Below are 22,803 nucleotides of genomic sequence, written 5' to 3'. Positions count from 1 at the left end.
GAAACTTTAGTGCTTCAGTGTTATGACAACATGAGACACATGTGTCTATTCCGATATCTCAAACCTCCTAATTTATAAAGTTGGCAGCCTACAGCAGTTTCTGAGAAGTGCTAAGGTCAAATTTCATCAGGCCCAAGATGTTTTATAGGTCTTAGAATTTTGAAAAAGAGCAGTCATTTGTTTCCCACAGGTAGCGAACTTTGGGAGGTGAATCTTCTTAAGCAAATCAAGAAATTATGAGAGATGCTAAAAGTGTTTCGCTGAAGCTCAAGGAATTTCTCAGTGCTCTTTAACACATCCCTGGTAGGATCCTGCCCATAAAGTCCCCTTAATACTCCTGTAGCTACCATTTGCTTCTGGCTGACACTGGCTATCATATTAGGAGTCTTGGCGTGGTGTTGGAGATATGCTCCATACATTTGGTAAGATTTGTGACTAGATTTGCCGTTGGATTTAATGAAAACAAAACGTTGAGGTGCAATAAAATAAAATCAAGTTTTGTTTTGTTTTTTTAAAAAGACTTTCAGAAAGGCTTGTGATATTCTCAGCCTTTAAAGAACTGGTATGTGGGCTGCTTATAATGGCTTCCTTTTCTTCCTTTTTAAAAAACCCTATGTGTTTTTAATTGACTTTTAGGTTAAATGGACCCTCAAAGTGAATGGGTCACTTCTATTACTTGCATAAAACGATAATCCAACTACGATTCCCAGTGCAACATTACTCAGTCACCATAGAAACATTTCAGAGGCCTGATTTTAAACCTGCCTAAGTATATGAAAATCCTCTCATTGATTACAGAGAGAGTAAAAAAAAAAAAAAGGTCCTAGGCGGATGTAGGAAATGGCAAAATTTCAAATAGATCTTCTCCTAGGCATTTTTTTAAGTTATCTTTTTTTTTAAGCCCCTTGAATAATTCCGTGTAATTTTTCATTGCCAGCTATAAAAGTTTTCCATTTAATTGTCAGCATTTTAAGATACAATTTAACCTGCAGTAATTCCAGTCTTAAAGGCACAGCAATTGCCACCCTAAACAGCCTGCACCATTTTGAAACAATCACTGCCAGAATACACTCTCTTATTATTTTCTTCTAAGAAGCCGGCAAGCTTTGAAGCGACGCAGATACAATCAGTCATTCCAATTATACAGAGGTAATTAGCATTTCTGTAATCCAGGCTGGGGGTTTTTTTGTTTTGTTTTTTGCCACCTTAGTAAAGTACATGTGCATGTGGAGAGGGAATAAATAGTAGGCCAGAGACACAGATTTCAGCACAGCAGACTTTATGAAGCCCCATCTGAAATTTTGATGCACCAGCAAATAAATTTATATACAGTGGTACCTTGGTTCTCGAACTTAATCAGTTCTGGGAGTCCGTTCGACTCCCGAAACCATCCGAAAACCAAGGCGCAGCTTCTGATTGGCTGCAGGAGCTTCCTGCACTCAATCGGAAGCTGCGTAAGCAGCAGATGTTTGGCTTCCGAAAAACATTCACAAACCGGAACACTTCCGGGTTTGCGGTGTTTGAGAGCTGATTTGTTTGACAACTAAGTCATTCGGGAACCAAGGTACCACTGTAGGAAGTGTTTTGGGGTGCTTTTTTTTCTTTTTCTTTTCTTCTGAAGGTATGCTCCAGTATGGAATACAGACAACTTTTGGGGGAGCTTCAACTGATGGAGAAAGAATATGATATTGCAGCAGGAATTTAATGGAATGAAACATTAAAGATTCAGTGTAGACCTGCATCTTCAACATAGGCAATGGGAAATGGTGGCATCAAATGTTGTTGAATGCTAACCCTTATGACATATGCTAGTGGAATGGAACTTTCCCCTCATCTCCTCTCCTCTCCAGAACTGTGTATGCCCTCAAAATCAGCTCTAGATGGTTGGGCAACCCTCCACAGAAGATTTTGGGTATGGGGAGGGGGCACAGGGAAAGTTCATCACATATTCAGTTGAGAAGGGGTAGGGGCACAGAAAGAGGAGAGGGAACGAGAGACAATAAACAACTGATCAAGCTTTGTGTATCAGCAAGTGGGAAGGAGTTAAAAGAATGGATGAGAGGGAAAGTGAGCCTGTGGAGTGTTCGCAGATGAGAAGGGAACATTGTATCTGTATTAGGATGAAGTAGAAATTTGTGTGGTAGGCATTTAAAAGTTAAACAAACAAGATTCAGTTGGCACTAGACTTACATGTGGATCAGAAGATACCCAGTTATCTATTTAAGTATGTCTCTGTATTTTGCTATGCAATTTGGGTTTTAAAAATATCTGCACATTTTAGGGGAATAATGAATGCAAAATGCATATGAAAAATGTAAATGTGTACATTAGGCAGTGATCTGGCTAGTGTATATGGGTCAAAGTGGTTCTTCCGGCATGCTTGTCGAGGCTATTTTTGCAGACCCTCAGATTTGTTGGTCAACAAAGTTATGATCTTTCTACCACGTTTGGCTCTCACACCTTCATTTTGTGTGAATGAATCGTTGGAGAGAGAGGTTTGAAACAGAAATTCATAGCTGAATTAGCACAAGGACAACTGTTCCAAGCACATTAAAATTTGGTTAGAGTTACATCTGCCCTCATCTAGATTTAAAGAAACGTTCTTCACGAAAACACTTAGGCTAAAATAAATCGCAGGGACTAAGCTTTATGGATTCAGTGCTGTTTCAGAAGTTACAGCATACAAGTCTGTTGGCAATAAAATAAAGAGATTCAGTTCACTTGGTTTTTCTTACAACTGGGAGCCATGTCACATGGCTCCTTGTTCATGAGAGAGAGAGAGAGAGAGAGAGAGAGAGAGAGAGAGAGAGAGAGAGAGAAGGCAAAATGAAGAAGAGGTTGCTAGGAGCCTGCTGTCAAGAAGCACTTCATAATAGGCCTCATCTGCATTGCCTGTGTTGGTTCAGTATAATTATTACTTTATTCATTACATTTGTTTTTCATGTCCGCCCCCCCCCCGCCAAGCCCTATATTTCTCCCACAAGCAAACACCTGGATGAAAGAGGACTGTAAGTCATAAAGGGAGGGCATCTTGTGTTGCACCCAATCACTGCCTGTCCGGCTGAGTAGGCCATGTTTTTGATACTGCCCGTGTTACATGTCATGGGTCACCAATGTTGGTGCCTATAAGAAATACACCCCTAAGAAATCCACAATGTAGGAGAGACTGTTGGCTTTTCCTGCTCAGTTTCTGTTTACACTAGCTTGGCCTCTCCTACATTAAACACATGCCTGGAAGAGGGAAAACTTCCTTAAAATATTGTTCTGTGTCATGTTGCCAGGTCATGCAATTGAGCTGAATGGACATAGGATCCAGCCTCTTTGTCCCCCACTATCTGGTACCACCAGGAACATCTCTTTTTCGGGACCTACACCAGCTTCCTACACTGAGGTGAGATGAGCAGGTTACTCCATTGCATCTCTGGCTGAGCCAGAGATTCACTGCATCCTAAACTGCTCCTCCCAGCGGATCCTGCCATTGGATTGCCTCTGGCATTTCAGTGGTCCCTCAGGTTACAGACGCTTCAGGTTACAGACACTTCAGGTTGCAGACTCTGCTAACCCAGAAATATACCTCGGGTTAAGAACTTTGCTTCAGAATGAGAACAGAAATTGTGCGGCAGCTAAAGTGGTATCTCAGGTTAAGAGCAGTTTCAGGTTAAGAACAGACCTCCAGAATGAATTAAGTTCTTACCACTGTAAGGTACCACTGTATTTCACAAATATGACAAATACATGGGAAGAGGGGAATAACATGTTAAAGAACAGCATGCCCATCAACCTTATTCATATCTACAAGCATCCCACATAATCAGAAAGCACTCAGACACTGCTTTTATAAATGCACCAGCAATTATTGTCATTATGAAGGTTTTAAATAAAAGCATGAATATGGCAACAGACAGCCCAGTCACTGGTCTTTTGTCATTTTGGCTCCAACTAAAGCATTCATTTGACTCAAGCTGTGCCTTGGATACAGTGGGGGTTGGGTGGGGGTTTGGTTGTTTTTCCCCCCAATTCAATTCAATTCAATTCAAACAGGGCATCAGCTTTCCTTGGGGTTTTTTGTTTTTAAAAAGATAAACCTCTTGTTACTAAACAAGGAGGCTGCTGGCACCCATTTATATCAGCAGGGCAGAAAGTATAGCAGGTGGCAGCAGGAAAAAGTGGGGGCACAGTAGATGGAATTAACAATAGATGGATCCAGGGGGCGCAGTAGGTTGAGCTAAGTTGCAAAGTTGTTAGGAATTTAAGCAATGCAGTATAGCTGTTGCCCTAATCCTGTAAGAACTTGACTCTTTCTAGTCTGCAACTCTCTGGTCTACAGCTCACTGTCCAAGGTCTCAAATCCATAGTTGTTGTGTTGTTGTTTTTTAATCAGCTTTACTTCCAGGGAATCTGAGAATTTCACTTCTAGACATCTGTTTGTTAAACATGCTCTCCTACAGATCTATGGCCTCTTCTCTATATTATTAAGTGCAGATAAACAAGCACACTTCTTTTTAAACAAGAAGAATGAAATGCATAAAAATCTTATATGGGACCTCCAGATTCAGAGACAGACTACCTCAGAATACAGCGGTACCTCTGGTTGCGAACGGGATCTGCTCCACCCAGAGATAGATATACATATAGATATATATGAGAAGACACCCAGGACAGAGGTAATTCATGCCTGATGTTGATTCCAAAAACGTATTGTTATAAATGAGTTGAGAAGTAGTCCTTATCTTCTGAAAACAAAGGAACTGGGGGAATACCCCCCTCCGTGTGTGTGTGTGTGTGTGTGTGTGTGTGTGAGAGAGAGAGAGAGAGAGAGAGAGAGAGAGAGAGGGAGGGAGAGAGAGATTACTACAGCCCTAAAGCAATTGTCTCAATAAGTCTACCTGTACACGGCAATAAATGAACATAAAAACCTCAACTCCGAATACCACTATGCAGCAAGAAAGGAAAAAGCACAATGTCTACTGTTCAATCATTCTCTTGATCACCCTTCCCCAGTCTGGTGCCAACTCCAGAAAAAGAGAAAGAGATCATGATACCAACTGATTCAGCAAATTGGACCCAGACACAAATGAAACCATAGGACTGCAGCTGGGTGGAGGAGCCCTGGGAGTCACAGCAGTTGTGTAGCAACCAAACCATCATCTGGGTCCAGAGAGGGGGGTTATCAAGATTAACTCACTCCTAAATGAACCTAAGTGGCCCCTTACACCAAACTTTAACCCTACACAATCATGATTCCATCATAGTCCATAACATTCTACACACGCAGTAACAATATGCAGATTTATGATTTTATTTTGTTTCTGAAGCTGCAAAAAAAGAGAAACCGAATTTTAAAAGGTTCTGTTCTCTCAATAAAATAGTACTTCCACAAATTATGATGACTCTCATTCGCCACTATATAAATGCCCCCCCACAAAACCTTATTGGCCTGAATATAAGCTGCACCTTTAAAATTCAGGGAGGGGGGAGAGAGAAAAAAAGACAATACCCGAATATAAGTCGCTCCCTTAAAATTCTGCAGGCATTCACACTTGTTCCGTTTTACCGTATGTCCATTTCAGCAGCGATATCGTAAAAGCCAATTTTTGTAAGGTCGCGAATTTAAAGCAGCACTTTAACTTTTCATGGTCAGAATTGGGGGGGGGGGGAGTGTGGCTTATATTCGAGCCAATACAGTAATGTGAATGAACAATCTAGGCTGAAACTAAACAGTATTCTACCTTTTTTCCTAAAGAAGGACTAATACTGAAACTTCAAAATGGAATGCACATATATTCCACTAGTAGAATTTCAAAAGTAGAAATGAACAAATCAAAGGACTCTTTCCAAAGAGAATCAGTGATCACAAGCTGGAAATAAGAGGTGTGGACAAAGTCAAAGAAGGTCTGAGACCCTTTGCTCCAAAGTCCTATGGTGCTTCTGTATGATGAGAGTAGATCCTGTGAAAATTCCTCTCTGGGTGATTTCCATGTTATTGTCTTGATCAGAACACTGTAGCTGAACACCCTTACACAATGACACCATGAACACCCTTTAAAATGAGCCGTTAAAAAGAAAAACTAATCTAGCACTACAAAACATTCTTCATGCATTGCTGCATGCAAACTGTAAGACAGGGTATCCTGTCATTCAAGATAAAGATCAGAATCAAGACTTTCATCTTCCCAATTTTTCTAGGGAAAGAAAACCTCTTGGGTTTCCTGCTTTTAAAAGTTAAAAGGTAAAGGACGCCTGGACAGTTAAGTCCAGTCAAAGGCGATTATGGGGTGTGGCGCTCATCTCTCTTTCAGGCCGAGGGAGCCGGCGTTTGTCCACAGACATGTGGGACATGTGGCCAGCATGACTAAACCATTTCTGGCACAACGGGACACCGTGACGGAAGCCAGAGCGCATGGAAACGCCATTTACCTTCCCGCCACAGCAGTAATTATTTATCAACTTGCACTGGCATGCTTTTGAACTGCTAGGTTGACAGGAGCTCACCCCGTTGTGGGGATTCCTGCCTTTATGACTATGATAGGTTTGAAAATCTGATGAACTCTCAAGCATAATTTACGCTTTGTCCCTACAGTGTGGTTGCCAGCCTAACCAAATCTTGCCAAGTTCTGAAATTGAAAATGCTTACCTTTAATCTAACCCAATCAGTGTATCCCCAAGGCCCTCCTTTTCATACAAGCATTCAAGTTATATTCGCCTTTGGGCCATGTACCAGATTATTCTAGCAGCAAAGCACAGAATTACCAGGATGCTAAGAAGAACAAGTTTTGTCCTCCACTCCAAGGCACAGACCTATTCTGTTGACCAGCAAAGGCTACTTTGACTATACAATGCTATATGGACCTACACCAATTTCTGCGCTGGATCTTATAGATTTATTATTAGATTTATGGGTTGCTCCTTTACCTGGGTAACTCAAAGCGACATATAATGTATAAACAAACACTTACATAAAACGGACAAAAAAGAAAAAAAATAAAATTCTAAAAGACAATTCGATCTTTAAAAAGCTGGATTAAAAAGTCCCTCCCACTCAAGGAGGCCACAGATAACTAAAAGCCAAATGCCCGTGGAAAAATAAATGTTTTTTCATGTTGCCTAAAGATAAGTAAATGATGTTGGCAGGCAGGCAGGCCTCCCTGAGGAGAGCATTCCACAAGCAGGGAACCACAGCAGAAAAGGCCTGTGTGTTTTCCCCCCCAAATCTCAGCAGTGGGTTGTATTCAATGCTAGTCTGATACAAAATAGACATACAGAAATTAATGGATGTGTCTAATTCCAGTGGATTACTTGGGAATCAGAATTGTAGAATTGGAAGGGACCACAGGAGTCATCTGGTCGAACCCCCAGCAATGCAGGAATCTTCTGCCCAACGTGGGGCTTGAACAGATTAACCTGAGATTATTATTACTTTTTAATTTATTTATTTGGTTTTTCAAATTAAAATTTTACAGTCACTTGTCCATCTTACAACATAAACACAAGACTCCAAGGAATCTCTTGGACTTCCCTCCTCTGCTTTGTGGGTCCTATTGTCAATCATTTCCTCCAGCATCTTTTATGATAATACAAAAAAAAAACACCTCTCTATTTTGTCAAAAAATTCACTATTAAATGGCCATGAACTTGAGATTAAGAGTCTCATGCTCTATGAACTGAGAAATAAAGACAGGATGAGGATGATGATTATTTCATATATTCCTAAAAATAGCATAAGAAAATGAGTATTAGGGGTATTTTTGGCAATAAATGTGTATATTAAACTATAATGGATGTGTCTATTAGTAGAAATGCACACTATAAGGTTGGCGAATTTCCATGAAGATTTAAAAGGGGGGGAAATGTGAACAGATGTGGAAAAATGAGAAACCAAACCAAACCAAAATGGACCGTTTAGTCAATCCCTACAATGTACACAATTTGCAACCAGGATGAAAGCTATTCGGTTATGCATTTAATACACCATGAAAGTTAAGCTGCCATTACCTCATCTCATTGAAATTCTGCTCAATATTGATCCAGAGTAGATTCTAATGTATAGTTAGCAGAGTAACAACTTAAGCACATTGCAGGATTCCAAAAACATGGACCAGAGGCAATAGTATTTCATCCAGCAGTGCTTTACTGATACTGAACGCAAATGAGCATAATGGTGACAAATCCAATACATTCAGGATTGGCACTATCCATAAGAAATGTAGATGCAGCAGACTTAACTTATAACGAGTCTAAACCTTAACACTATAGCATACTGTGTACAGAACACTACACCAGGAGGAAAAGAGAAAGAAAGAGAAATTGAATCCCAGGCTCCTTATGGCCTTTTATTATAGTCCCGTCAGTCCCAGCCTCATACTGGCAGCAGGTCCACTAGTCAATCTAGTTTATCGTCCCAGTCAGACGTTGGAGACCAACACGTCTCCTTACATCCCCTCCCACATAGACAGGGTGCAGCACTTGGTAGAGAGGATTTTCGAAGGGGCAGTCGCTCCCGGACAAGGAGGAAATTTTAATTGTTAATAATTTGTTGCACACTTTATCTACTAATGAATTGCAAACTTTACAATTGGGACTTGGCTTTGTTCCAAAACCTTCTTATAATGCTTTTCAGACCAGGGTCGACCTGTTTAAACTTATATGAAACATAAAAGTGTGTGACATGTTTGGAACCAGTAACTCAGTAATGTGCCAATTTAGACCAAAATCTTCATTTGCTCCAACGACACGAATCTATCTATTTCTTTATTTCACCAGTTGATTATACAAGATTTAGAAAAATTAGAAAAGAAGGGTCCCAAAATCAAGGATAATTTATCCAAGTCACAGTTTGAAAGATCTTTTGAATGACTAACATTGTCATAAAGTCTGTGGACAAAGGAGATCGAATTGTCATTCAAAACAGACACCAATATGTAGTGGAGGCCATATAACTGTTATCTGATTCACGGTTTTAGCTGAAAATTTCTAAAGATCCTACAGATTCTATAGTTGCCATTTTAAAGGAAGTCCTGTAAAGGTAAAGGGACCCCTGACCATTAGCTTATTGCATTGGTGTCATTGATAAACACACTTTTGAGTTCCTTTTACCTCCGTTTATTGCCTTCCTAAGATCCACAAGGACATTCATTCTCCCCCAGGCAGGCCTATAATATTGGGATCGGGTTCCATTTTGGAAACCACAGCGAAATACTTAGACTTTTTTCTTCAACAGTTTGCCAAGGATTCACCAGGATATTTACATAGAGCAGACCAGAGTCACTGACACTATGGTTCTAGCTGCTCTGAATGTGGCCTCGCTATATACCAACATTTGATAATTTTTTAATTAGATTTTCCACAATGATAACACAAACCACAAAACAAAATGATACACAAATACAGAAAAGGGGGGGGGAGGAAAAAAATGAAAAAACCCCACAAATATAAAAAAATGAAAAAAAGATTGGGTATGTAACTTTTTAATGTTACAGTTTATAATTTCTACACTATTTGAAGTTGTTATGCATGTGCAGGTCATCGTTTGAATATTTTATTTTCAGTTAATGAAAAAATTAAATGAAACAGTAGTTGTTATCCGGAAACACTGTTCAGCAGAGTTCAGAGTTGGACATCAGAATTGGTCATTTGCTGATTATACAAAGCTTCACAGCTTGTTCTCCGCCAGGTAAAGTCTGGCACCATGATACATTTAAGGACTTTCAGAGACTTCTGTTTATTATTTTTGCATTATTCCATAAAGTTTTTCACATTGTAATTGTTTCTGGCCATCGTGTTACTTTTGATATTGCTGACTTTTATTATAGTCAGTATAACCTTGACAGAAGAGATAAGAGAACCAGTTGAAGCCAGCTGTACCCAGCTTCTCAGAAGGAATAACCCAAACATCACAAACCTTCTGCTTGCTTCTTTCATACAGAGAAGCTTCCAGAACCCTCTTGAATTAATTAGAATTGGAAAGATCTCTACACATCAGACCAATACTTTCTGTACTAAGAAATGCAAAGTGACATTCCCTTCCCCGAGTAAAGACACCAGAATATTTTTAGTAGCAGAACCCTTTCTAGGAACTGTCAAGATATGAAAATAGATGAGAAGCAAGCATTCTTTGTAGAAAATATGAAGGAAACAATGTCAGTGAGTCCCAGATCTGGGCGTCAGTCATGCTTTTGTGTGTGTTTCAGCACTTCAAACCATACACAAATAGAAAAACCCACTTTCTTGATGGAGCTATAGCTGTGAGATTCCACAAGACCTTCGTAGCTTACAAGTGTGAGATGAGAGGAGCTGTATGCTGCTAAAAACATTGTTTGCCTACCCTCAGCTAGCAGAGATTCTCTAGCCATCTCAATACCTTTTTCATGTGCAATAGAGTTTTCCAAAGCTGTTGTTACTTTTGAGACTCTTGACCTAATCCAGCCACTTCAGGTAAATCGTAATGCCATAGCAGCCACTGAAAGAAACGAAACTGAATTATTTGTCCCTTTTGTAGGGAAACAGGAAATGGAATGTGTGTTATTTTTGTCGTGCTTTATGACGAAATGAAACTGTGCTGTAGAAGGCAGACAAATTTATTTAGCTAGCTGAAGCATTTTTTGCCCCACACTTCAACAAAACAAAAATAATATAATAAGTGCTCCCACGGCATTCTGTTAACAAGTCAGCCCCAACCTAAAGGCTTAGAATCTAAAAGGCACAGCACAAAAGGTAAAGTGATCAAGAGGGGGGAGGAGGAGGAAAAAACAACAAACAAAATTTGCCTCTTATTTTAGTACACAGTTATTGTAATGGCCAACTGCAATGGGAGGGAATTCATGCAAAGAAGAAGCCAAAAGTTCCTGGTCTCTCAGCTGAGCTCATGAAAGGACATTGTGGTCATGTCTCCCACTCTGCTATAGCCTGATGGAATGGCTGCTATGTGTGACTCCATATTATTTGCTTACAAATTCTCTTTTGAAGGTGAATATCCTGTGTGTTTTGTCATCCTTTGTATTAATGTTTCATTTCAGGATTCCATCCAAGAATGCATGCTCCTCCAATGTTTCACAGCAAAATTAAGTCAGGAGACCTGTTTATACGTAGATGCCTGCAACTGTATATTAGGGTTTGCAGCTAACTGTATTAATGAATTAGTTCACTGCTCTGGTGATGTCAACTCTTCTCCATGGCAACTTATTGGAAGGACCTAGCTGCCTTAGTCTAAGTTAGACCCGTCACACATCTCCCTGGGTGTTGTCTACACTGACTGGTAGCAGCTGTCCAGGGTTTCAGAGATGGTTTCTCTCCCAGTCTTACGTGGAGATGCTGAGGACTGAACATAGGACCTTCTTCATAGCACTGAGCTATGGCCCTTCCCCAAGTTAAATAGGTGAATATCTTGAATTCTGTATCTCTTTATATTAACCCACCTCCACACCGTCAATGACCCCTGAGAGCCAGTCTGGTGTAGTGGTTAAGAGTGGTAGATTCGTAATCTGGGGAACCGGGTTCGTGTCTCCGCTCCTCCACATGCAGCTGCTGGGTGACCTTGGGTCAGTCACACTTCTTTGAAGTCTCTCAGCCTCACTCACCTCACAGAGTGTTTGTTGGGGAGGAAGGGAAAGGAGAATGTTAGCTGCTTTGAGACTCCTTCGGGTAGTGATAAAGCAGGATATCAAATCCAAACTACTACTGCTACTACTACTACTACTACTACTACTACTACTACTACTCTTCTTCTTCTTCTTCTTCTTCTTCTTCTTCTTCTTCTTCTTCTTCTTCTTCTGTTCAGAAACTAGATGATTACAATGGAATCTGGATGGGGACTTGCCCCACCTCAAACAAAAGGACTAACTCCATTTGCTGAAGAGATTGGGGTCCAGAAAAGTCTCCCTGCTAGAAGAATCTTCACTGAGTCTCGCTTTGCCAGTCCTCTCCTAGTGCTCCAGAATCACTCTTTTGGGGACAAAGGGGGCTGCACAGAGAAGGAGGAATCTGCCAAAACTGTCTTGATTTATTCTAAGTCTGGATCCAGCACATTCTATTTCCTTAAAAATAAATATTTCCAGGCATCCAAGGAAAAATAAATGCAAGTCTCTGTTAATTTTCCAAACAGAGGACTAGTGCAAATTGCTTTTTCATGTCCCTAACTGGAACAGAAATACAGCCGTGTGATTGACTTGGAGCAAACAGCAGCACTCAATATGGGTGCAATCTGGGCAAGGGTACAAAACTGGCATCAGTTAATAGACGGCAATAAAAATAACGTTTTGTTGTGTTATGTTTCTATTTTATACAAAGTATTTAAGCATGTTGTCAATCTGGCGATCAAAAAAGTAAAGGGTTCAGTCAGAGATTTAGGAAGGGCAGTAAGCCAAGCAGTGAAGCATCATTGCAGCTCGTCATCAGCTATGTCTGCAACACAGCACAGTACATTTGCCTCTTAAAGCAGAGAGATGTGAGAAAAACTGGGGGGGGGGGGGATAGATATTGGACATCAGCAGCCAGCTTGTTTTCTACACAACAGATTCTGAGCAGGAGCAGCTTGGGCAGTAATAATCTGGGGTGTCAGGAGCAGTAACCATATAAGTCCAACAGAATTCATCAACATAGTGATTCAAGGTTAGGTGTATAATTATGTGTCTTGAGCACAGGCCCTATTAGATACAGCAATCCAATGGGACTTACTACAGGTAAGCCTTTGAGGAATTGCAGCCTTAATTATCTCCTATTGAAGCAAGCTGCAACTGCTGGGCTCACATTTTCCATTTACTTTTTCTTCTTCTTGCGGATGGGCTAGTAAACGGGGGGTGGGGGGATGTCTAGCATTCCTTAATATAGGGGGAAAACATTCAGTTTATTTCATTCAGTTATCTCACATTTGCTGTATTTTTCTGCTAATTGGTGTGACTTAATGAGTTCTTTGAACCACTTCAAAATGTGAACATCTGGAGTATTGTATCAAAAGACCTCATTAGTAAGCTTTCGATAAGGCATGCTCTCTACTTACTCTTTTCAAGTGTGTGTAGGTGTGGACTAAGTATACATGAAATGATACTGCGTTCCAAAGCTAAACAACATTACATGCTGCCTTGAAAACCTATCCACCACAGAACTGGGTTCTAAAAATAGTGATAGGAAAGAGAGGGGAGAGATGTAAAGAATTGCATAGGGCCAAAACCCAATCTCAATGAAGTTTACGATGAAACAGCTATTGAAGAAAGTGGAAGAAAGATCTAGCCTACCTAGTTTTTCTTTCTTTTTAATAAATAAGAGATAGCAGCAAAAGAAAAGAAACAGAGCACCCATTTTATGATCAGATCAATGGAGAGAAAGGCTGGGGTCATTAAGTTTGTAGAGATATAGTATTGTGTTGTTGAAGGAGTCAATTGTCAAGCCCAGTCTGAAAGAGATGTTTCAGAATGACCTGAACACCTCTCCGTTTTGTGATGGCAATGGTAGAATGGTCATATTTATTTCCCATAAATTCCTTGGGAACGATGCTGTGAGGTAGGCTTTCAAAGGGGATTATGGAAAATAAAATGCCAGCTGATAGCTGTGTCTTGGAAGAGCTGTGCTGAAAGTCAGATCCCCACCTTGCTCCCCACCTCCAAAATTGTCCATATTGCTTACTCTGAACAAGGTGGCACAAAGGAAAGGTTATTTCAGGTCGTCCCTATCCTACACTGGATATGCCAGTTTATAGCAAGGAAGGAGCAACTGCCAAAGCGATAAGGCCCAAAGCACTGTCTTTTTCATTTGAACCTTACAATTACCTGACTGAAAATTGATAGCAGCATGGATCTGCTGGCTTTCAGGATTCTAATGCAAAAACCAGAACTCTCTAAGGAGTTATTTTGAAGGGGGGGGGGCAGAGTGGAAGAAGCATGATGTACATTAGTCAAGATTAGGCTTCAAATAAATTGAAAAGGATTCTTTGAAACACTGTTTTGATTAGCTTCCTTTTTAAAATGAAACTTTGCAGTGGCAAAAGTCAGGGGCAAGATTTATCCTACAATAATTCAATGGCTTTCCAAGCTATAGTGTGTCAAAGTGTCCACTGTTACATCTAGGTGGATTTGAATAAAACCACATTTCTTATGCCAACAAAGGTCCATATAGTTAAAGCCATGGTTTTCCCAGTAGTGATGTATGGAAGTGAGAGCTGGACCATAAAGAAGGCTGATCCGAAGAATTGATGCTTTTGAATTATGGTGCTGGAGGAAACTCTTGAGAGTCCCATGGACTGCAAGAAAATCAAACCGATCCATTCTGAAGGAAATCAGCCCTGAGTGCTCACTGGAAGGACAGATCGTGAAGCTGAGGCTCCAATACTTTGGCCACCTCATGAGAAGAGAAGACTCCCTAGAAAAGACCCTGATGTTGGGAAAGATGGAGGGCACAAGGAGAAGGGGACGAAAGAGGACGAGATGGTTGGATAGTGTTCTCGAAGCTACCAGCATGAGTTTGACCAAACTGTGGGAGGCAGTGGAAGACAGGAGTACCTGGCGTGCTCTGGTCCATGGGGTCACAAAGAGTCGGACACGACTAAATGACTAAACAACAACATTTCTTATTGTAAAGATTAGGAATGGAGAAGGAAATTGTGCAGGTTGCATTTTAAAACAATCTGACTTCATGCACTGGTCCTGGATTTATATACAGATTATAATGCATTTGGCTGACTGCAACCCTGGTTTAAGGAGCCATTTGGTGCCTAATTTATATGTGTGAGTTTCTAACATTGCTAGCAGGGTGGAAAGCATGAGTGCCGAAGGTAGGTGGAGCCAGAGCCAATGACAGGCAGAGCCAACTAATTCTGATTTTGTTCCTAGCCTCTTCCCTGCTAAATTCTACAAGGGCAACACTGAGATGGAGGAAGAGGAATCTGGAAAGGCAGTGCCATACGCTGGATTGGTTGTAAGTAAGAAGATGAGCAAGGGGGGTCTGACTGAGGGCAAACTGAGACTGGAAAAGCAGTCTCTAATGGATCAGCCTCTAATGGGTGCAGAGGACACACAAACATATGAAGTCAAGTTGTTTTGTACACAAGGCTGCTAACCAATTTTTTTTGGTATCTGAGTTGCAGATTCCAGGCAGTGCTATTTTTCTAGAAAAAGAGGTGTTGAAAATCACCATGAACGCCTCCCTTGTTGTGTGTCGAGGTCCCCAAGCCACCCCAAATAACTCACACATCACGCATAATTTTGTTTAAGGCTTTTGGCATAATTTTTTGGCCACAACTTTATTAAATACAAAAATGTGAGTGGTTGCTTAGGCATTGGTTCCGACTATCTGCCCCCCCCCCCATTGGGGGACAGACTGACATTTCGCAAGCCTGCAAAAGTCAGAAAAGGGGAATACATTTAGGGGTAGTGACAGAGCAGGGAACCTGCCCTCAGCCCTCCCCAAATGCAACCAGGGGCTCTTGCGTGGCCCTAGCCCCTTGACAGGGTTTGGACAAAACCAATGGTGAGCCCCGTATTCCTTTAACGGAATCCCTTGCAGCAGTAGCATTAGAGGGGCAGGCACAGCCAATCCATGCCCCTCCACCAACCAAACCATAAACCAATGCCTAACTGCAACCTTACAGGTTGTGACGATTTGCTACACAGTAGGCAAAAACCAAATGGCTCCAGCCAATCAGCCAGATGGACAAAATTCCTACCGGGCCCCTGCCCCAAGAGCAGACGACCCCATGGCAGGCATAGCAAGGTCAATGCGAACAACCCTAAATATAGGGAGGGTGGGACGGGCAATCCGATGCACGGAGCGAAAAGAGGAAGCTCTACGCTTCGTGCAGGAAGTTTTAACATTTCTGGCTGTCAGTCACAACATGGCAACATTAACTTCTTCCCAACCACAAGGGAAGCCCAATCACAACAGTGGCCAATGATCAACTAGCCCGCCCCACAACTTTGGAGTGTCTTGTCAGCCCGCACCGCAACATGTGCTCTCCATGAAGGTGAACACGCTTTCTCTTCTAATGTCAGTAGTGCCCACCTGAAACGTGCTAGAACTGAGTTCTGGTTGAAAGAAAGATAAAAGCCATGCCCACAAGTATCTCTTCTTGGGACAAAAAACACAATAAATATGAATCAAACAGCTAAAAATTCGCTGCCTTTTTATGACACCCCCAAGGCAAGGGCCAACTCTATTTTCTGGAAACAAAAATGTTGAAGTCAAAGTTGAATTCCAGCACAACCGAAGGTGGGGGGGAATGGACACGAAGATCAAAACAAGAGGACAGGAACATAGGGGGCACTTAGAAGGAGAACCATACTGAAAGCAAACAGAAGACTGAAGCAAACTGTGGGATACATAGCCTTGCCTAAGGGCTCCTCAAAGGAAAAACAACTGGATTGTTATTGTGTGTGGCTGTTTTATATGATGGTGGACGTACAGAACATGTTCTCAGAGGTTGCTGCTTGGCCAGAAAAGCAGGGTGAGGGAACTGTTGGATTTACATTATGGGTATCAAGAAGACTAACAAGACATGTTCTCAGAGTTACTGGAGAAAGCTTCTTAGCTTCCTACTCAGTTCCGTATACCCACAAACCTACATTGTTGTTGTTGTATATGTGAATGCTGATATATGTGTGTTTGTTGGCACATATATAAATAGAGTGTGTTACCTTCCTGAAGAATTGATGCTTATATTCAACAGCACGACTCCCCAGTTTTAAGAATGTACGGCAGGGGTAGGGAACCTCAGGCCCAGAGACCAACTGTAACCTCCCATCTGCTCTGTCTGGTCCTCAGGACTCTTTCCATATCACACACACCTCTCCCCAAGCCCCACACCTTACTCGCTCTGCTTCACACTTTCCTGGTGTGTTTTTGCCCATGGGCATAGCCAGGATTGAAGACACCCACCTGCCATCATCCTGTCTGGCTCCGTCTAGCAGACTCAGAATGAAATGTCTCAATGACAATTGTTTTAAATTACTTTCTTTTGACCCCAAGTGCTCAGAATAAATCTGTCAACACCTTCAGACATTTGAAAACTTGAGTGTTAAAAATAATAACACCAGGGAGTACCTTTCGTGTGGTTAACGAGTACAGTGGTGCCTCGCAAGACGAAAAGAATCCGTTCTGTGATTCTCTTCATCTAGCGGTTTTTTCGTCTTGCGAAGCAAGCCCATTGAAGGATTAGCGGATTAGCGCTATTAGCGCTATTAGCGGCTTTTAGCGGCTTGTCTGCTGATCGGATCAGCTGATAAGCGGCTTAGTGGCTTAGAAAAAGGGGGAAAAGAAAAAAAAAAACCAGCAGGAACTCGCAAGACATTGTCGTCTTGCGAAGCAAGCCCATAGGGAATTCGTTTTGCGAAGCACCTCCAAAACGGAAAACTCTAGCTGACTGCTTTATATAATACTAAGTAACTTGAAACAGTAACAACTCACAACTAGCTAACCAATCAGGAGGGACAGTTTTCAATCCTTCATTTACATACTGGTGGCCCTGAGTGAGAACTGCAACTTAATACATAACAGGACCCCTGACCATTAACTTCAGTTGTGGACAACTCTGAGGTTGCGGTGCTCATCTCTCTTTATTGGCCAAGGGAGCTGGCTTACAGCTTCCGGGTCATGTGGCCAGCAAGACTAAGCCGCTTCTGGCGAACCAGAGCAGCGCACGGAAACGCCGCTTACCTTCCCGCCGGAGCGGTACCTATCTACTTGCACTTTGACGTGCTTTCGAACTGCTAGGTTGGCAGGAACTGGGACCGAGCAACGAGAGCTCACCCCGTCGCAGGGATTCAAACCACCAACCTTCTGATAGGCAAGCCCTAGGCTCTGTGGTTTAACCCACAGTGCTACCCGCGTCCCCTATGGTTAACGAGTATATTTTGCAAAATACAAAGGGCACACCTTTTCTCATCTTATTTTAAATCTAAACTAAAACAAGTTTTCTTGGATTTGCTAAAAACCTTTTCAGCAGTCAAATTTCTCCATTTTCCCCCAATGCAGTTTTCCTGTGCACACTCAGTAAGCATAGCCCATTGAGATGCTCCTGTCATTGTCAACATTAGGCAGGTCTTAACTCTCTGCAAGGTACTGAATGACTGCTCCAGGGTACAAGTCGCGAACACCTGAGTAAGAGAGATGAGCAGAGCCTTTTTTGTGGTAGGGTAAGAAAGTTCTGCTTCTTTTACTAGGTCTGCTACGTTCAGCTCTTTTAATGCTCTTTGTGATAAAATAAAATAAAAATAAAAATAATTTATTACTTATACCCTGCCCATCTGGCCGGGACTCCCCAGCTACTCGAAGCAGCTCCCAACATATTAAAAACACGATAAAACATCAAACATTAAAAACTTACCTAAACAGGGCTGCCTTCAAATGTGAGCATTTCAATTTCAAATATTCAAATATTCTGATTATTTCTACTTTTGTTAAGTATTTATTTACTTGATGGGGGGCAGCTGCCCGTCCCACCTCCATTGGCTTATGCCCATGTTTTTGCCCCAGCTGAAATGTGCTCTTGTTTGTCTGCATGGAGGAGAGGGGTGTGTGTGTGTGTGTGTGTAGAAAGTAGATCACTGAACATAAGTAAAAATTTGCTCTGGCTACTTTTGCCTCCGGCCCCACCCATCTCTGGAAAGTTTTCCAGACAAGAACGCAGCCGCCACGCTAAAAAGGTTCCCCACCCCGATGTATGAGAACGGCTATTTGAATGGTGGTTTGAATGACGCGAAGAGCAGCTCTTAAGATTTCTTTCCCTAGCACAGAATGTCTCAGAAGTTCACTCGCACCATGAAATCGTGGGTAGCACATGATGTGATCCCCCCCGGAACGGAATTGCAAAAACTGCAGGAGGGCAGATTCAAATTAATACTGAAAGAGGCCTTGAAAAAAACACAAACTCAAATCACCTGGCTATCAGTGAAATAAATTGTGTGTCGATATCCAGTGGTGACTGTCCACTGACAAAAGGGAATTCATAAGAAGGACAAGAAGGGCAGCAATTTTCAGTGACCCTCTCTTCCTTCAGAGTCCTATCCTGACCTCCAATCTGTTCCAGAAAGCTGGAGAATTTCCTTCCAGGCATTAAGAATTCAGCATTACACAGAAGAACCATCAAATATGAGGTGGTGAGTAAGCTCTAGAATTGCTGAGAAGGCCTAAGACAACTAAAGCAATTTTGACCTTGGTGCAGTAGGCTAGGTTCCACAAACACATGCCCCTCTCTATCCTTCATCAAGGGAATCAGAGTACAAGGACACATTTGAATTTGGCAGAAACACTCAAGGAGAGTGCATGCCAGGGCTTGGGAAGAGTGTGGTCTGGGAAGAGGGGTTGTAGCCTGGGGAAAATGTCAAGAGCCAGATAGGGAGCCCTGGAGGGGCACATAGAGCTTCTAAGCCCAAGGCACCTCACACCTGCTAGTAAATATGCTAAAGCGTGTCCTCCCTAAAAGAGGGCATGTGTTGTGGTGAGACCTGGAGACTGACCTCCTGATTGTGGGTGGGTATATTTGACAGCCACAACACCCGACTGGTAGGTCCCTCATCCTGGGTTTAATCTGGCCAACGGGGAGCTGTCTAAACGGATGGAGGGACCTATATATACCTATGCATGTGACCCAGAGCTTCCTCTTTCAGCTCATGCATCGGAACATCCACCCACCTCTCCCTATATTTAGGGCATTTTGCACTTGACCTTGCTATGCTGTCATCTGTCGTTGGGACAGGAGCATGGGAGGAATTTTCCCCACTTGGCTGATTGGCTGTTGCCATTTGGGTTTCGCCTGCCACATAGCAAATCGTCACAACTTGTAAGGTTGCGGATAGGCGCTGGTTCAGGTGACAGGGATGGGAGAACTGTCTCACCATCCCTATGTGAAGGGTATGCCGTTAAAGGAATCCAGGGACTCAACTTGGTTTGGTCAACCCCTGAAAGGGGGTTGTGCCCATGCCTGAGTCCAGGGGAGCATCTGGGGAGTGGACAGAGTCTGTTCCCGGGCTTTCCACCTACCTCAAGTGTTCACCCTTGGCTGATCTATGATAGAACTCTGGGTCAAACTCTGGAGCTAGTCAAACCAGAGCCTATGCAACCACTCACTTTCTGTAATCAATAAAGTTGTGGCCTAAATTCTGCCAAAACCCCAAAACTAAAATTTGAGTCAAATGTGTGTTTATTTAGGGGGGAGGTCTCTGGGTCTGAACACGCAAAACATGCTGATGTGACTTCTAGCGGCGGCTGTGTCTCAGCTTTTCTGTCAGTGCTCCAAGAAGGTTAAATCAGGATGCACCTGGGATGACCAGATTATGCATGAGATAATGGCATATTGCATTATCCAAGCATCTTGCATGGGTATGCATAACTGGTAAGAATTTCTCATTTATCCATGTAAATTGAGGTAAGCAGATACAAATTGTAATGTTGCCCTTGGCGTATCAGGTCTCTTTCTGACACACCATTTACAGGCAACATGGATATTTCTGGAGATAAAGGTACGCAGCTTAGAATGATCTCCAGTATGATTCTGTACACAGGCATATGAGCCATTTGGGTTCACTAGGAAAATGTCAAAACCAGATTCAGGCAAAGATTCTGTGAATCAGCTCTGATTGGCACACATGCAGAAGATTCAACGTACAGAGTTGGCAACTCAATCTGAATTAGCCTGAATCCAGGCACAGCCTTACTTATTTTTCTAAAAAACGAGGTGCTGGGACTCACCATGAACTTCTCCCTTGTTCTCTTATAATGGCAATGGCACCTACTTGAGAGGTGCCGGAACTGAGTTCTGGTGAGTTATGGCTGAAAAAAAGCTCTGGCCTTACTGTTAACTGTCCCTCACTTTGTGAAGACTTGAAGCTTATCCTGTTTGTGACATCACGCATGACATCAGACTGTCATGTTTGCACTCTCCATGTCTCCATGCCAACTATATTGACCAGTAATCCTCTGTAAGTAGGTAACAGCATGACTACTCAAGACATGTAATAAATCTATTTATCCTCACCTGTAGAAAGGTTCCATCCTCATGTGTTCAACTACACCTGTTTCTTTAACTCCCCCCCCCCATATAAAAACATACCAAAACCAACATTGCCCCAATATTGACAACATTTCTATACTGAATATTATGTACTGAGATGGTGGGTGTGAACCACACCAGAAAAAGTATTGGCTGCTTTCACAATGCCATAGTGGAAAAGTCACAATATGATAGGCCTCAATCTTATACATATGCTGTCCAAAATGTAATGGAAGTCATATGGTCCATTAGAAAACTGTTGACATCTAGTCAGAAAAGACCTTTACAAGAAAGTATAAACTTTTCACAGCTCCTATAAACCAATACTTATCATTACCCGTCTTGGAGACCCTGCCTTCACAGTGTAAAGACTCAGTCCTACTGTTGACTCTCACTTTGCCAAGTCTTGCGGTTTGTCCAGTTTGTGACATCATTCATGCCATCAGAATGTGGTGTTTATGTTCACCTCAAGCTATCTCCATGCCAACTACATTTGAATCATAGAATTACAGAGTTGGAAGGGAAGGCCTAGGGTCATCTAGTCCAAGTTGCTGTAATGCAGGAATCTCAACTAAAGCATCCATGACAGACGGCCATCCAACTGCTACTCAGAAACCTCCAAGAAAGGAGAGTCCACCACCTTCCAGGGGAGTCCATTCCACTGTCTAACTGCTCTTACTGTCAGAAAGTTCTTCCTGATGTTTAGTCTGAATCTCCTTTTTTGTAACTTGAATCCATTGGTTTGGGTCTTACCCTCCAGAGCAGGAGAAATCAAGCTTGCTCCATCTTCCATGTGATAGCCCTTTAAGTAGGTGAAGATGACTATCTTGATCTCCTCTTTCCTGGGCTAAACATATCCAGATCCCTCAACTGATCTATGGGTATAGGGTGGTATACATTTTTATGGAGGAGGAGGAGTGAGCCAGGGGTCAGACTAGAAGGCTGAATAAGCAACCTCCTCAGGCGTGAGGTTCCTTTCCCCAGGTTAACGTCTGCCTTCATGTCTGCTGTGGAATTTATCAGTGTGAAAGACCTGGATAAAGCTATCCCAGGACTGAGTGGATTGCACTAATACCTTGCAGAAGTAGTAAAGTTATTTTCATTCATTTTATTGTCTGTTTCATAAAAAATGAGGTTTATAAATTACATGCCAAAAGGATAATGGAACAGGTTGACCTTTTTGGTAATTCTGCATTGCAATTAGATTGATATCCCCTTCTCATACAACCTGGAAAAAGTGAAGATCCAGTGAGAGAAAAATTCATTATGACAGTTCAGAAAGTTGGGAGTAAAACAGAGAACGTGATGGGCTCTGTGCAACACAATGGAAGGGACTGTAACAAGAACATAAAACCACAGAAAAACAATACAGTTAGGGGGAAATGGGCTGGATTGCACCCACCCTATCCTATACATCTTGAAAAGCATTTAAAAACATCTCAGTTCAAAAGTAATCAAAAAGACAAGCTTCGCTGGCATTCCATAAGCAACTTTCCATCACTTTGTCTCTAAAATTGCATTAATAATATGATTTAATTCAGTTGTGTCTGCTTTCTGAAATAGTCTGTGGGTAGTTTAATTACAAAGTATGGCTTTAATTAATCTTTCCTTCTGTCTTGTCTAATGCCCTGCCCACTCATTCCAAAGTAATGGAAGATTATCTATGATATGGCCTCAAACATATATACTCTTCAAGCTGTCAGGCTAAAGTGTTGTGATCCTTGGATTTCACATAGCAAAAAATGGTTACAGAGATGTGACTTTGATGCACACACAACATTAATGAAACTGATAGAAGAAGAGGAAAATTCTATAGCCTGATACTGATTACAAAC

The 22,803-nt window shown here is 41.9% G+C and overlaps 1 protein-coding gene across 13 annotated transcripts in view; it reads right to left on the bottom strand.

Moving 5' to 3' along the window:
• LOC308593896 (uncharacterized protein) overlaps positions 1 to 21,313 on the bottom strand; it is a 188,941-nt gene extending 167,628 nt beyond the window's left edge. For all 13 annotated transcript variants that reach the window (XR_014011068.1, XR_014011069.1, XR_014011070.1 and 10 more), the window contains exons 1-2: positions 20,668 to 21,313; positions 10,358 to 10,456 (exon numbers count right to left, since the gene is read on the bottom strand). The gene's annotated coding sequence lies outside the window, so the exon portion shown is untranslated. The remainder of the gene's footprint in view (positions 1 to 10,357; positions 10,457 to 20,667) is intronic.
• Positions 21,314 to 22,803: the final 1,490 nt, after the last annotated feature.

The sequence above is a fragment of the Podarcis bocagei genome (assembly GCF_964188305.1).
Source record: "Podarcis bocagei genome assembly, chromosome: 8".
In the NCBI taxonomy this organism is placed as follows: Eukaryota; Metazoa; Chordata; class Lepidosauria; order Squamata; family Lacertidae; genus Podarcis; species Podarcis bocagei.
The sequence above is the reverse complement of the archived record's forward strand: the minus strand, read 5'-3'. Positions and strand labels throughout refer to the sequence as shown.